The 14,483-nt window shown below is 34.4% G+C and overlaps 1 pseudogene; it reads right to left on the minus strand.

Annotated features, from left to right (window-relative positions):
- Positions 1-13,245: 13,245 nt before the first annotated feature.
- LOC148192323 (small ribosomal subunit protein uS5c pseudogene) lies at positions 13,246-14,029 on the minus strand (annotated as a pseudogene).
- Between the last annotated feature and the right edge of the window lie 454 nt (positions 14,030-14,483).

Genomic DNA, 14,483 nt, shown 5'->3' on the forward strand with positions numbered 1-14,483 from the left:
GCTTATATCATGTGTATTGGGTTTGGATGATTTTCTTGCGCTTATTCTTGTGTGATGGTTGTTTTCAGTGCATTTACCATGTAATGGTTGTTTTACGATACCTTAACGAATTTCAGTTTGCTTATGTATTGAGTGGGGAGTAGGGTTATGGGTTGTAGAGAAATCAATGATTCAAGGTTTCTGTTTGGGTTGCATTGGAAAAAGAAGGAAAATAGGGTATTAGGTTTCGAGTGTTGATGGGAGTAGTCTCTGGAAAATGAGAAAGATTCGGGAAAAAAAGAGGGTGGTTCACATGGAGGAGAGAGTGAGCGAGGCAGTACAGGAAACACGTGCATTACCGGCGGTCTTTTTTCGACGGCCTTATAGCCTTCGGTAATGGTGTGGTGATTTTAATCACCGACGGATATTGGGCCTTCGGTAATTTGCCGGATGATTAAAACCTAAACATTGGGATTCCCTCTCTCAGATCGATTTAATGGACTAAAAAACCTAGCTCCATCATTTCTGTTGTGATTCCCCCCACCCTTGGTCTCGTGGGTATTTAAAGCCATTGGTGCATCGTTGGTTCTTTATGGTGAATGTTCAAGTTCTTCTTTCGGTGGTGGTCGCCAGGTGGTTGAGCACGCCCGATTTGGTCGACCAGAGAATAGGTTTTCTCGCCGCTCTTTCTGTTGCGAATCCTCCCTCCTTCGTCTCGTGTGTATTTGAAGTGTTATTGCAATATTGGTTCTTCCCAGCAAAAGAAAAGGTTCTTGTTTCGGTGGTGGTGGTCGTTAGGTGGTTGAGCTTGCCCGATTGACTACGAAAGCACACGAGTTTGTGAGCTGAAGCAGTGCATTGAGGGATTTCCACAACAATTAGAGCTGAGGAGGTTCATTTGTATATCCCTACGTTTCATTTGCTGTTGTGTTTTATATAGGTTTCGTAAATTGATTGAATTTATTTCTGATCTAGCTGCCTGTAGACCCAAGTTATGTGGTTGCATATGGTATTTTTTTCTTCCGTGTCCACTGAGTGGGGTAGTACAACTTTACATATGTAGGAAATTAGTATTTTCTTTACTATGTGGTTGCATATGGTTTTTTATTGCACATCCACTTTTGTATCTTCAGTCAAACATCATTCAAAAGTGCTAGTAATGTAGTCAACCTTCACACAACTTCACTAACCTTTCTCTTACTTGCCATATACCCCTTTTGAGCGTTTTATGTTTCCTGAATTGATTAGGCTTAAAGGGTGATTCTTTGGGAGCAATAACTACTATGCTTGCTTGGTTTGATACTTTGGTTAAGCTTGTACTAAAGGGTGAGTGTTAGAAGGAACTAAAGTTTGGTTGCTATGTTTTTTGCCTTAGTTGGTTTGTGCTTTTATATGTGCAAAGTGTGTGGCTCTTTGAATTGGTTTAGTTTTAGATCTGACCAGGTCACAGTTATTAGTTCCACATATTTGATTCTTATCATTTCTGGTTCTATATCGAAACATTTGGCAGTTTCTTAGGCTTTGTAATTGGTGAAGATTTTTGACTTGAACAAAGGGCATATAGATTATTTGTATTTTATGATAGAACTTCAGTTCAACATATTCTATTTCACAGTGCAAGCCTTAGTTGGTCATTTACCACTTCATATAAGCTTCCCTTGTGATCCAAAGCTACAAACTAAAATAGTGTCACCTGTGATCTTTTTTAATTACCATTTTCTTGTCCTTCTTCATTTTCACTTTGTCCAAGGCAAGAAGCTAAATGTGAGACAGAGGGTTTCACACTCAGCTGCCAAAAACAAAAACAACATGTAAAACAACCTGAGTAGCCAAAACCCATGTGCTTGTACAACAAAAACTAGACTATTTTACAAGCTCCGGTTGATATTTGGATTTTACCTCACATATTACATAGTTTGGTTTATCTTCCCATCATCAACTTTGATACTTTATGAACTTAATTTTACCTCACATATTATAACTAACAATCGGGAATAAAGTCAAAGAATTGTTAATCTTTTCCTTTTCCCTTTGGCTAAATTATTTCCTTTTTTATATTCTAAGTACAAAAGTAAGAAAGAGTGCAAGTGCATACAATTTTCATTGATGCCTTTACTCTTTCAACCTTGTCTTTTACAAGTTACTTGAATGTGCATGATCCTAGCACCTACGTATTACTCAACCATAGTTCAAGGTAACCTCAATAATGTTTAGTTGTCAATTAAGGCCAACTTGTATACATCTCAAGCATCTTTGGTATTTTATTGATTGAATATTGATCATAGCATTTTGCTGTGCATATTTTCTCTAACATCCATCAAACCTAAAAATTTTCCCATTTCTATTGGATGCCGCTAATTATTTAGAAATATATATATATATATATATATATATATATATATATATATATATATATATATATATATATATATATATATATATAAAAGCATGCTTTCCAATACATGCCTGCAACTCTTTTATTACCTTCCAATTTGATAAGAAGATGAACAAGTGGACTCAAACTCTAGATTTCCATTTGTTTAAATTATTCTTATCACCAGATTTTCAAGTACTTCAAAGTAAATCAAATATATGATCATTATTTTCAGAAGCTCAGCAGTTGATGGACTGTTACCCCAAGAGCAGTGACAAGAAAACATTAAAGAGGTGGTTTTTTTATTGATAAAAGAGTAGGGGAAGTAGAGATCTGATAGAAATTAGTTTGATCTTTCTCAATACTTCTTAAAGTTATTACATTGTTACGTTTTTTATTGCCCTAACTGGTTATTGGTTTAGTGTTAAGATTTGGATTGATGTTTATATTGTTGGTTTGTGCTAATCTTAAGTGTTGTGGTGCAGTTTCCAACTTAGAGACCTTATTCATTTGTGGTAGCATCTTTAGGAAGAGGAGCTGAAACAAAATCTGGGTTGAATAGGGAACTTTCAACCAGCTACAAGTGCTAACTTCAGTTCAAAAATCTACAACCTGTGAGTTTCTTTTAATTCATGTCATCCATAATGAATTTCCTACCATTCCAGCTCTGCATTATTGAACTTGATCATGCTTGACTATTCAGGTTGAATTTTAATTATTTGTTATGATTGATGTTTTTGCTTCTGTTGTCAATTGTGTGAATTTGTTCCAGCTTTCAATTTTCATTTTCAATCCGTGTTTAGGTGGTTGTGTAGCAAGATATTAACCTATAAGGAAATGATACAATGTCTAGCCTTGGTGATATGAGCTAAACATGCCAAAACTTGAATTTGATTGCACAAAATCTGCATAAAAAGTCAAACTGGACCCTATAACCTCTTCTAAAAGACTTAAACCTTCCAAAACTGGTTCAAACATTCCTGTAGACATAGTGAAGGCAACAAGTAAATGTATACAAGGTATAACAACAACCCAACCTTTTAACATTTAAGTATAGTCAATTTCATTACACCAATTCATGATGTAAGAAGGTAATATACCTATTATTCTTAGACAAAGCAAATGTATAACGTCCAACTAATCTTGATTCTTCTTAATCCATGTTCAGCTTCTCAATATATCTGCAAAACTCTTCATTTAATGTCTCTACAACCCTCAACCTTTTTATCATTTCTAGAAGCTCTAAGTCCTTCTCGAGAAGATTCTCTGAATTTTTAACTTGATCACTTAAAAGGCAATTTGCACCTTTTATCTGTTGCAACTCTTTATCCATCCTCTCAATAGACTCATTCAGATAAACATTCTCAGCTTCTTTCACCTCAATCTTTTTGCTTAACATATCAAGTTCCAGTTTAATTGAAGGTATTGATTTTCTTTCAATGATAAGCACAATATAAAAGTGTTTAAAGTACTTTACCAAAACATCGTTTTGAAAAGGGGAAGCATGAATTGAAATACAAAAGATATTGACGTGAAAAATAATAACTGTTAACAAACATGCTCTGTTCTGTGAACGTCACTTTCTCAATATAATATAATACCATATTTTTATAAGTATTAATAACTATAATTATTAAATATATTTATTGAAATTATTATCTTAAACACTGGAAAACGTTGATTATTCAAACTTAAGATTTGTCAACTTGTTAGTAATCACGTTCTTAGAATAAAACACTTCAATTAATTAATCAATCTAACCTAAATGCACTAAGGAATTGCTACCTACTTATTGAGATATGAAATTTATCTGAGTTTTATAATATTATGGATTTTGTAGCTTAACAATATTAGCATGCGATATAGATCGTTTTCAAATAGAAGAGGCTAGCCAAAGATAAACCCAGTTTTTCCAAAGTCTGATTCTGTGTTTTACACAACTTAATTCCAAACTAGTTTAAATAGCTTAATGATGCAGAAATAAAGTACTTCATAATTTTGATGTTCCAGCCCCTAAATTCATTAGAAACAAGCAACTCTACCACCCAAATTTTGACTCATGTAAGCAAATAACAATGGTACTGATATTAATTTTTCATTCTATTATTGTATCATTCCCTAACATTGCTTTTAATGTTTGAATAGGAAGAATTTTCTACGAGACTTTCACAGGTTAGATCCAAACATGGGTCAACTCCTACACCGGATGATGCAACTAATGAGGACGACAACATCCGTAGGACACAGTGCTGGATCGATGTCGTTGGTGGGAAGAAAAATGGACGAGTGTACGGTGCAGGACAACTTGCTGCAAACTATACAACATCAAGAGGAGGTACTATGAATCACCAACCTTCTTCTTCTACCACTACTGCTGAAGAGACCATCGAGCGCTTGACACAACTACTACAACAACGTGACCAGGAAAATCATGAATTGAGAGAAAATTACAGTGACTTGAGAACATAGTTTACAAACTTCAAGTCCCTGGTAATGAGAGTGCTGCCTGATGCTTCAGACATTCATTCCACTGTCCCTCCAACCACACCACGACCCTCCCTATCACCCGCTGTCCCTCAGCAGCCCACATCAGTTCAGCCCACACCAGTCCAGCCATCTACAGAGCAATAGGATGATGAAGACATTCTATGATGACTATGTAGATTTAGTTTTATTTTGTTAATGAACATAGTTGTTAGAACATTTTTTATGTTACATTAGGATTGTATTACATTACATTTGCTAGATGAACATATTGTTTTATGTTTTATGTTTAATGTTTGATTTCCAATTACAAATTCTTAAATTTCAACAATACAAATGAAATTTAAGAATGTATATTATGGAGGTCTGTCTGTGGTTTGAAAATGTTATACACATCTGTCTGTGCTGTGAACATGTATGCAGGTTTGTGTGGTTTGATAATAAAAACAAATATCACTTACTTCTGTCTGGTTTTTACCGAGGGTCTTTATCCCTTGATAATTACCGAGGGCTTTTGCCCCTTAGTAATTACCGAATGCTTTTGTCCCTCGATAATTACCGATGGACAAAAGCCGTCGGTAAATGTTAGCGACAAAAGTTTTACCGACTGTGTTTTGGCCGTCGATAAGCCTTCGATAAAAGATCATTACTGACGGCTTATGACTGTTTCTGAAGGATTATGGCCTTCGATAATACCCTTCTTTTTTGTAGTGAGGGTTCATTAGGGGTTTTGGTGGTTCTGCAAGGGTTGTTTCATGGGGAGAAAGGAAGAGTATTCGAATGTTTTAGATAATAGAGGAAAGAAACAGGAGAGAAAGGAGGAAGAAATAAAGAAGAAATAGTGGGAGGAGTTCGGTTTGTATGGAGAGAAAACAAAATTGGATTGATGTGTGGAGGGGTCTGTGTTTAAATGGAGCAAGATGTGAGCTAATATATATGTGTGCGTGAATGATAGAAGAGTGTGGTGTGCCAGTTTGTTTAGGAATTGAATAGAATGGTTGGGATTTAAAGAAAATTAATGTTTAATTCTAGTTAGGACCCGTGGAAAGAGAAGAAGGACAAGAGTTAGATTTGTTTCTCACTTTGATTTAATTTGGAAGTAGTTTTACTTATGTGCAGCATGTAAATCTTAAAGAAAAGGAAAGTAAAGATGTGCATGGGTTATATTTCACCACAGGACTACGTAAAATAGGAGAGAGTCTGTGAGGGAATGTTGAGAGGGTAAGGGTCCCGTGTGGGTCCTACGGTGTTAAATAAAGAAATTCATATTTTAATAAAAGGTGTTGTACTATGCTGCTCTTAGGAAAATCAAGATTTATAAATAATATATTATATTATATTATATATTAACATATAATATATAATTCTTTTATGATCTTTGTATATTATATATTAGATTTCATTCCGTTTTTATAATCTTTGTATATTATATAATAATATATAACTTTTATGCAAATTATTATATAACGGATATATAACAGTAAAGAAACTTAACAAGGTTAAGTTATAATTAATATTATATTATTATATATGTATTAAAACTATTAAGTTCAGGGGATTAAACTTTTAGCTGGAATACTTGTTGTTTTCTTAGTAATATAAGTTAAGTGATGGTACGAATAATTTTCATAATTTAATTAATACGAGGGATTTTTATGTATATAGAATAAATAATAAAAGTTGAATATTTCTAGGTATTGTGGTAGTAGTTCATAAAAGTCGTTATAATTGTATATGTTTTATGGTGATTTATTTGAAGTCGTATTATTTTATAAGATGTAGTATTGTATATGAAGTTGTAGTATTTTATAGGCTTAAATGCTTACTTTATCCCCATGTTAAGGGGTGAATTTCTGTTTAGTACCCGATTTTAAAAATGAAGACATTGGGTCCCTATGTTATGAAAAGTATATGAATAAAGTCCACAAAGAAAGAACAAGTTCAACAAATCATCAAAGAAAAAACTGAACAAGAGAGAGAAAAAGTTGGACAGCAGAAGAGAAAACAGAAAAAGTACGACCACATCAGCATGGACTTAACGCCGTTGCTGTCAACTTAACGGACATGACCTTATTCATACACTTTTTATAACATAGGGACCCAATGTCTTCATTTTTAAAACCGGGTACTAAACAAAAATTCACCTCTTAACATGAGGACGAAGTAAGCATTTAAGCCTATTTTATATGGTAAAACCTTGTGTTTGACGAGTTAATATCTATTAGTGAGAAGTGTGGAATGTATTGAGAATATGTATTTATGAGGTGAGCGTTTGGAAGTTAGTGGCATGGGTTGGTGGTGTTTTGGTTAATGGGTTGTTAAGTTGATTTACTTAATTGAATAATTATTTTGAGTTGTGAAACTTTGAAACTGATGGATAAAGGTTATGTTGATAGTACTTATGAAAGGTAATGTGGTTGTGTTATAAATCTTGTAATTGTGGGGAAAGGCATATTATTGAGATTATGGATGTAATGTGTTGAGAATTGTGTTTAAACCTGATGATTGGTGGTATAATATATGTTAGTGAGAATGTGTATTGGAGTTGTGATGCGAATATAGAACTATACATGTTATTGAGAATGGGTATTAATATGTGATGTGGATATGAAGCTATGTTATTTCCTTGTATTGTTGTCGATCATGTGTGAGCTTTTCGTACTGCTCTACGTTAATAATGTGATGTGTTGGACTCTTGTTTAGAGATATTGATTCGAGTGTCACTTCCCTCTACGCGGGGAGGTGGATGTCTCGCCCAAAAGACTTCGGCTCGTGCTGAGTATAGTGCACTAGTGCGCGTGGTACCAGTGCTTTTACTCGTTAGTCCTTGAGAAGTCGGGGAGATAGGTCAGAAGTCGCGATGGAAGACGAGTCGAATTGCCCTGTTAGTGAGAACAGGTTCTTGTTAGTGATAACAGGTCATGACGACACAGTAGAAGGAAACGACATTGGTTCATGAATGGTGTGACTATGATAATATGATGTGATGGAATATGTTATATGATTATATTACTCTGTGATTAAAATGAAATATGTTTTGTGGTATGTTATGATATTTCTGGTTGCTCACCCTGAAATGTTGTGGTTGTGGTTTCCACCTACGATGATCGTACTTGTACGAGTTGCAGATAAAACTAGGTCGAAGTAGCTGATGTAAGAGTTGGGATATTTGATTTCGGGAATTATTGTTTTTTAAAGTTTTCAGACTTGATAATTTTATTGTAAAAGAGATTATTTGAGATTTTTATTTTGAACAAATAACGTTTATTATTATGTTTTGCTTCTGCATTGTAATCGAATAAAATTTGATTATCCGAAATAATTTTTTTATAGAAAAATTTTGAATAAAAAATTTACAACGTGACATCTCAAAAATCGGGGTGTTACATTTGGTATCAGAGCCAGGTTTTTGAAAAAACTTTTTTAGACTTTGGGGAGTAAGCTCGTCTAGCTTTTGTTGTGTGACTTTAATGCTTGTGTATTTGTATGAATATGTTGAGTCTCTTGTGAAAAATAGTAGATCAGGTTATGTTCTTCAAGTTTAGATAGCAATATTGGGTATCTAACTAGAAGTATTAAGAACAGAAAACGTCTTGATAAGAGTAGTGAGAGTGCACACTCATGACTCGATATTATAGATGGTTTTGCTTTCATAATTAATTCTGAAGTTTTGAGAAAGAAAAAGTTGTGAATCCAGTGTTGTTGTTTTTAGTGATTTTTGGCATGTTCTTTTCTTTATGGTAGTGTTTGATGTTCTATAGTGGATAAAATAAAAATATCTTTTATTTTTATTTTATAATTTTAAATATTAGATACTTAATTATGGTATGGAATTAGGTGACTAAAGTATTTAGGAGTAGTATAAAAAGTTATTAATTAGTTTTAGTTTTATTTTTAAATTTTCAGAATGGGTTCAGAGAAGAGAGTAAGTTATTTTTTATATTAATTATATGATCCTTAAGTTTAGGAAAGGGAAAACGTCTGTTTTAGGTAGTCTCCGTGAATCAAGATAGAATTAGTTTTTAATGTATCTTTTGGCCATTAAAGATAGAAGTGTTATCACTCCGGTAAGTGTACCAAATCGTATCAAGTAATAATAAATGGTAAGACCAAGTGTCGTTTTCCAAGAGACTCACAACACTAAACAGTATGTAATCGCTTAACTAATTAAGACTTAAGAACAATTTTTGGGGTTTTTGAATGCAAATGCAATAAAAATAAACATGAATGCAAATTTGATCAATTAAGGCTAAACACAAGAATGAATGGATGAAGTTGATGATATTGTTGTTGGGTTTAGATTTCACCTAATTTACTCTCATGCATATATGAATTCATCTTCTTCATTAATGTTAATGCCACTTTCTAATTTACCTTAAACCCAATGTCTCGGTGAAGAAAGCCTACTCCTAATTACTAGTTCACAATGTCTTGTCTCCCTAGCAATTAATCATGCATTACATTCGCACAGAAATTTAAAGGGAACCAACCCTCGTATCCCTATGTCTAGGTAATATTGCTTTTGAGAGAATTTTCCCAGTTCTAGATTTTCCCATATGTGTCCATATCAACAAAATCAATAATCATGCAATTGAATGAGTTAAACAAAGCATGCATAGAGCATAGAGGAAAAACCCTAACAATTAATGAAGTTAAGCATTTATAAAATAAATCAATTCAATACATGAGACTTTAGAGGTTACATCTTCCCCAATAAAAAATAAAATTTAGTTCACCATAATCATGGAGAAACTAGATGAACAATGGAATGGAAGAGATAGAAAAACCCTAGAAACTGAAGAAGAGACTCCTGCATCCCCAAATTTGCCTCTAGAGGAGCAAAATGTGTGTTTATATGCTTATGCCATCAAAAGATACAATCCCTAGAACGTGCAAGTCCTTAAATAGAACATAAAAATAACAGAAAACGGGTCCAAGCCCACGAAACTGGCGCTCACTGCCCCAAAAGGGCGCCCAACGGTAGCTGCGGCACTAAACTGACGCTCAGCTATGGTGCTCATGAGACAAAAGAAATTGGCGCTCAACGCCCTTTTTCTACGCCCAACGTCCTTTTTCTGCACTTTGTTGAATTTGCATTCTGGTTGACTTTTTTGCACTCTTGTTGACTTTTATGCATTCTGGTTGATTTTTTTGCATTCCAACTATTTGGTACTTTAACTCTTGTTTCAAATCATTCCAATAGCCTAAAAAATCAAGGGAATTTAGTGATAAAATCATCAAGTATAACCTCAACTCTCTTATTCACAAAACTAAAGTAAAAACATGAGTTCAAGCTAGTTTCTAAGTCATAAAGGGTGTTTTTAATATCAAAATTAAGTATAAAAATAAAAGTATTTCAATCGTTATATTTAGGAGTAGTATAAAAAGTTATTAATTAGTTTTAGTTTTATTTTTAAATTTTCAGAATGGGTTCCGAGAAGAGAGTAAGTTATTTTTTATATTAATTATATGATCCTTAAGTTTAGGAGAGAGAAAACATTTGTTTTAGGTAGTCTCCGCGAATCAAGATAGAATTAGTTTTTAGTGTATCTTTTGGCCATTTAAAGATAGAAGCAAGGGAAGAATTAAACGAAAAATATTTTATGGATACCGAGATAGATTCTGAGCCGTTGAAGATTAGGGTACAGTCTGTTTGAGTTATAGATTAGGTTAAAAATATAAGAAAGCACACGACAGTCGGGAGAGTGGAGGAAACAAGCCTAACCCTATATTCAGTACACTACAAAAAAGAAGGGCATTATCGAAGGCCAAGAGCCCTCGGAAACAGCCCAAAACCGTCGGTAAAAGGTAATTACAGATGGCTTATCGACGGTCAAAGAGCCCCCGGTAAATCCCTTGTCGCTAACATTTACCGAGGGCTTCCGCCCTTCGGTAATTATCGAGGGCCAAAAGCCTTCGGTAATTACCGAGGGCCAAAAGCCTTCGGTAATTACCGAGGGCCAAAAGCCTTCGGTAATTACCGAAGGGCGTTCTCAACCTTGTCCTGTCATGCAGCACTGGACTTTGCATTTGGAAACATAAACCTCCAAAAACCTATATTTGCAACATATAATAGTCTTTAATATGCACCACAAACCACAAAAAGGTACAAAAAATATCAAGTACCACTACAACTGAAATTGAGCATTAAAACAATATTGTATCCACTAAAACAGTCACAATCTCAACATTTATACATAGTCCAACAACAACCTTTAACAACAATAATACCTACTTGACATAAAACAATATCTCCAAAAGCTATAAACTACTCAATCAGATTAATAAATGTCAAATAGCCAAGGATTTTTATGCAGAATATACCATCAAAAAAACCAGATTTTTATGCAGGTTATACAGCAAAATAGTAAGGTATTTTTGCAGAATTTTACACCAAAACAACAAAGATTTTATGCAGAATTTACAGCAATACAGCAAAGCTTTTCTGCAGAATTTTGTAACTAAGACAGCAAATGTTTTTTTGCAGAGTTTTATAACTAAAACAAGAAGGTTTTCTGCAGAGTTTTATAATTAAAACAACAAGATTTTCTACAGAGTTTTATAACTAAGACAATAAGGTTTTCTGCATGTATTGACTCCAGTTCAGCAATTAAGATCATACTCCCATTTAGCAAACAAATAAGTGCAGTGCAAAAATCATTTACTTCAATGTTATATCAATTTTTCATGCCTAATTAAACCATTTCTCATGCTTTTGCACATTCTTTTTATATCAATAATACTTATGCTTGCTTAACATAACACTTACTTTATCCTTTTCATTATATGTTAACTTGATTCCATACAATTAACTTAGCTTAGATATTATACGTGATCAACATAACATACCTATCTTTGCTTTGACCGAAAGTTATACTTAGTAATTCATACCAACTTAAATACCATAGAAAATAATTAGCCACATATCAAACTCTTAGGTATGTGAAATAATCACACCCTAGACAATCAAGATTCAATCATTAACCATAAACTACCAACAAGATGTTGTAACATGATATAATTCCATTCAAATACATATATATATATATATATATATAGTACAACAGAGTTTAGATGCAAGTAAAAAATAAAGCAATCTTTTCAGTAATTATACATTCACACCAAGCAAATGAAATTTTATTAACTTCCATAGAACTTAGTCAATCAAATGTAAAATGAGTTACAGTGAAACAATTTACTATGTTAACAATCAAATTCCAGATTTCATCAAAAGAACTCAATTAATTCACCCTTACACTACATTTTAACAAAACACACAATTATTTCCCCAAAAGAACTCAATTATTTCCTCAAAAGTAATTAATATTATACTTGCAAAAAAGTGATTTAGCCAGTGAGCCAACTAATGTACAATCTTTGAATTCAAATTCACCAGTACTCTATATGCTTTAAACACTTGTATCCTATGTAAAGAACCAAACACTTCTTTTGGATCCTCTGTGAAGAACAACAACAATAATATCATATTCATCATGTTCTATTAACAATCCTAATAAACATATAGCATAAAAGGTCTAATTACTTTAACTTCCTAACCAACAAAATCATGTGTATAGATACACAAATTCTCAATGAAAGGGAATTTAGTTGTTTTACCTTTGTGGTCGAGAAAGACCAAATAAAACTTGGAGCCAGATAATGCCATATACTGCAACTCCTATTCTTTGATGACTATTGTTGAAGAGGTTGTTGAAATTTTTTATGGACATGATTGCTCCAACTGTGGCAAGCAGCACAACAATCATCTACTGAATAGAAATTCAAAAGTATATATATCATGTTAAAAAGGAAAATGGCATCAGTGAAAGAAATACTTTAGACATAAAAGGTTATTTAATAAAATGCCTTTCTCGTCCTCAAAGTATCCACATATGTCTTTTTTCAATAAACTAGGAGGTAATCACCAATGCATAATCTCATTAGGTACTAACAAGCTTTAGGGTAAAAAATGAACTAAAATTCGGAATCTAACAGTAAATCAATGCTACAACTAACCTTATAAAACTAATATATGGCCATTAACAGATCCAGAGGCTTTCCAAATGAATTGGATTTAAAGTTAGAGGTTAAAAAGGGCAAACAAGTTCTGAATTCATTTATATATCCCCTTCAACTCATATAGACATGTACTAACAATACTAATTATGCATTCAATTGAGCAAGGTGAAGATAAAAGTAGATAGATATTTTGAAAATACTATTACAAGAAGCATATAGGCCATATTGAAAATACTGTTTACAACTCTTTTGGCCATTTTCACAGCACTTATTTTCTCACTACCGTAAATTCTTGTTCTATGATTTTGTAGATCATTGTTTTTCAAGTTAAAGTAAAAGAACTTACAGTAGAAACAATCAATTATTACATTTGATTTGGAGTTGTGATGTAATGTGGACTTAGATATACTTGTGGGGAAAAGAACTATAACATTCTAAGCAAAAACTGAATGTGTACCTGTGGGGAAAAGTGGAGTACTTAGTCATTGGCACCTTCACGATGTTCCTCCTGGCATTGGATGCAGACTTTTGAATGGCGGCGACGACTTCCTTGGTCTTGCCAACTCCGATGCAATCTTGGCCATTTTTGTTGCCGACAATGAAGACAGCTCTGAAGCGCAACTGCTTCCCTCCCTTAACAACTTTCGTCACCCTTCTCACCTGGACCACCCTATCTTCGAACCCGTCGTAGACCTTCTCCTTCTTCGAGTTGGACCCGAACCCCGTGTCCCGCTTCACCAGGGCGTCCATTTCGAAGACGTCATTCCCGAGCACGGAAATGCCGTTGAAGGTGGGGCCGTAGAGCTCCTCGTAGGTTGCGGCGATCTCGTCCTCCGTCTTGAGGGGGCCATCGTCGAAGGAGGGAGGGCCGACAAATCCCTCCGCAGGCTCCAGGGGGTTGAAGTCAATGTCTTCCAATGGGTTGACGTTGTCGGAGGTGTCGATGTCATCGGAGGGTTTGCATTTGGCGTAGAGGAGGAAGGGGTGGTGTTGGGGTTTGGCGAAGAGGAGGGAGACGGTGTGCGGCGGCGAGGGGAGGAGAGAGAAGCAGGAAGAAGCGGGAATTGCGAAAAAATGGCCACCGTTGAGATTAGGGTCGAGAGGTTTTGGGAGGGAGAAGATTTCACAATACTGAATTTGGGAGAATGGGATAGCGAAATCCCAAATTCTCATTTCACTCAATTGAACCTTTTGCCGAAGGGCGTATTCCTTCGGTACTGTCACTGCCTTATCGAAGGATAAAAGACCGTCGGTATTAATCCTTCGGTAATAATCATATTTCTTGTAGTGGTAGTAGAAATGGTGAGAGTTTGTGAGAGAGTGTAAGACCACATCTTCTCTAGTGCAAGTCCGTGAGCAAAACAAGGGAGCATGAAGCTTAGAGACTAACCATTGGAAAGGAAAGCATTTGGGGGTGGCTAGGATATATCATGCGTATTGGGTTTGGATGATTTTCTTGCGCTTATTCTCGTTTGCAAATGCCATTGAATAACAAACTCAAAGTTGTGAGAATACGTCTTACAAAAACAGGTAATATGGCTCGAATAGCTACTATTAAAAGTGGTTGCATTAAGACATGACAATTTTGAAACTTTAAACCATCTAACTTGAAATCATGCATAGAAAG

The sequence above is a fragment of the Vigna umbellata genome, chromosome 9 (genome assembly GCF_029865625.1).
Source record: "Vigna umbellata cultivar VRB3 chromosome 9, Vumbellata_1.0, whole genome shotgun sequence".
NCBI classification, from domain to species: Eukaryota; Viridiplantae; Streptophyta; class Magnoliopsida; order Fabales; family Fabaceae; genus Vigna; species Vigna umbellata.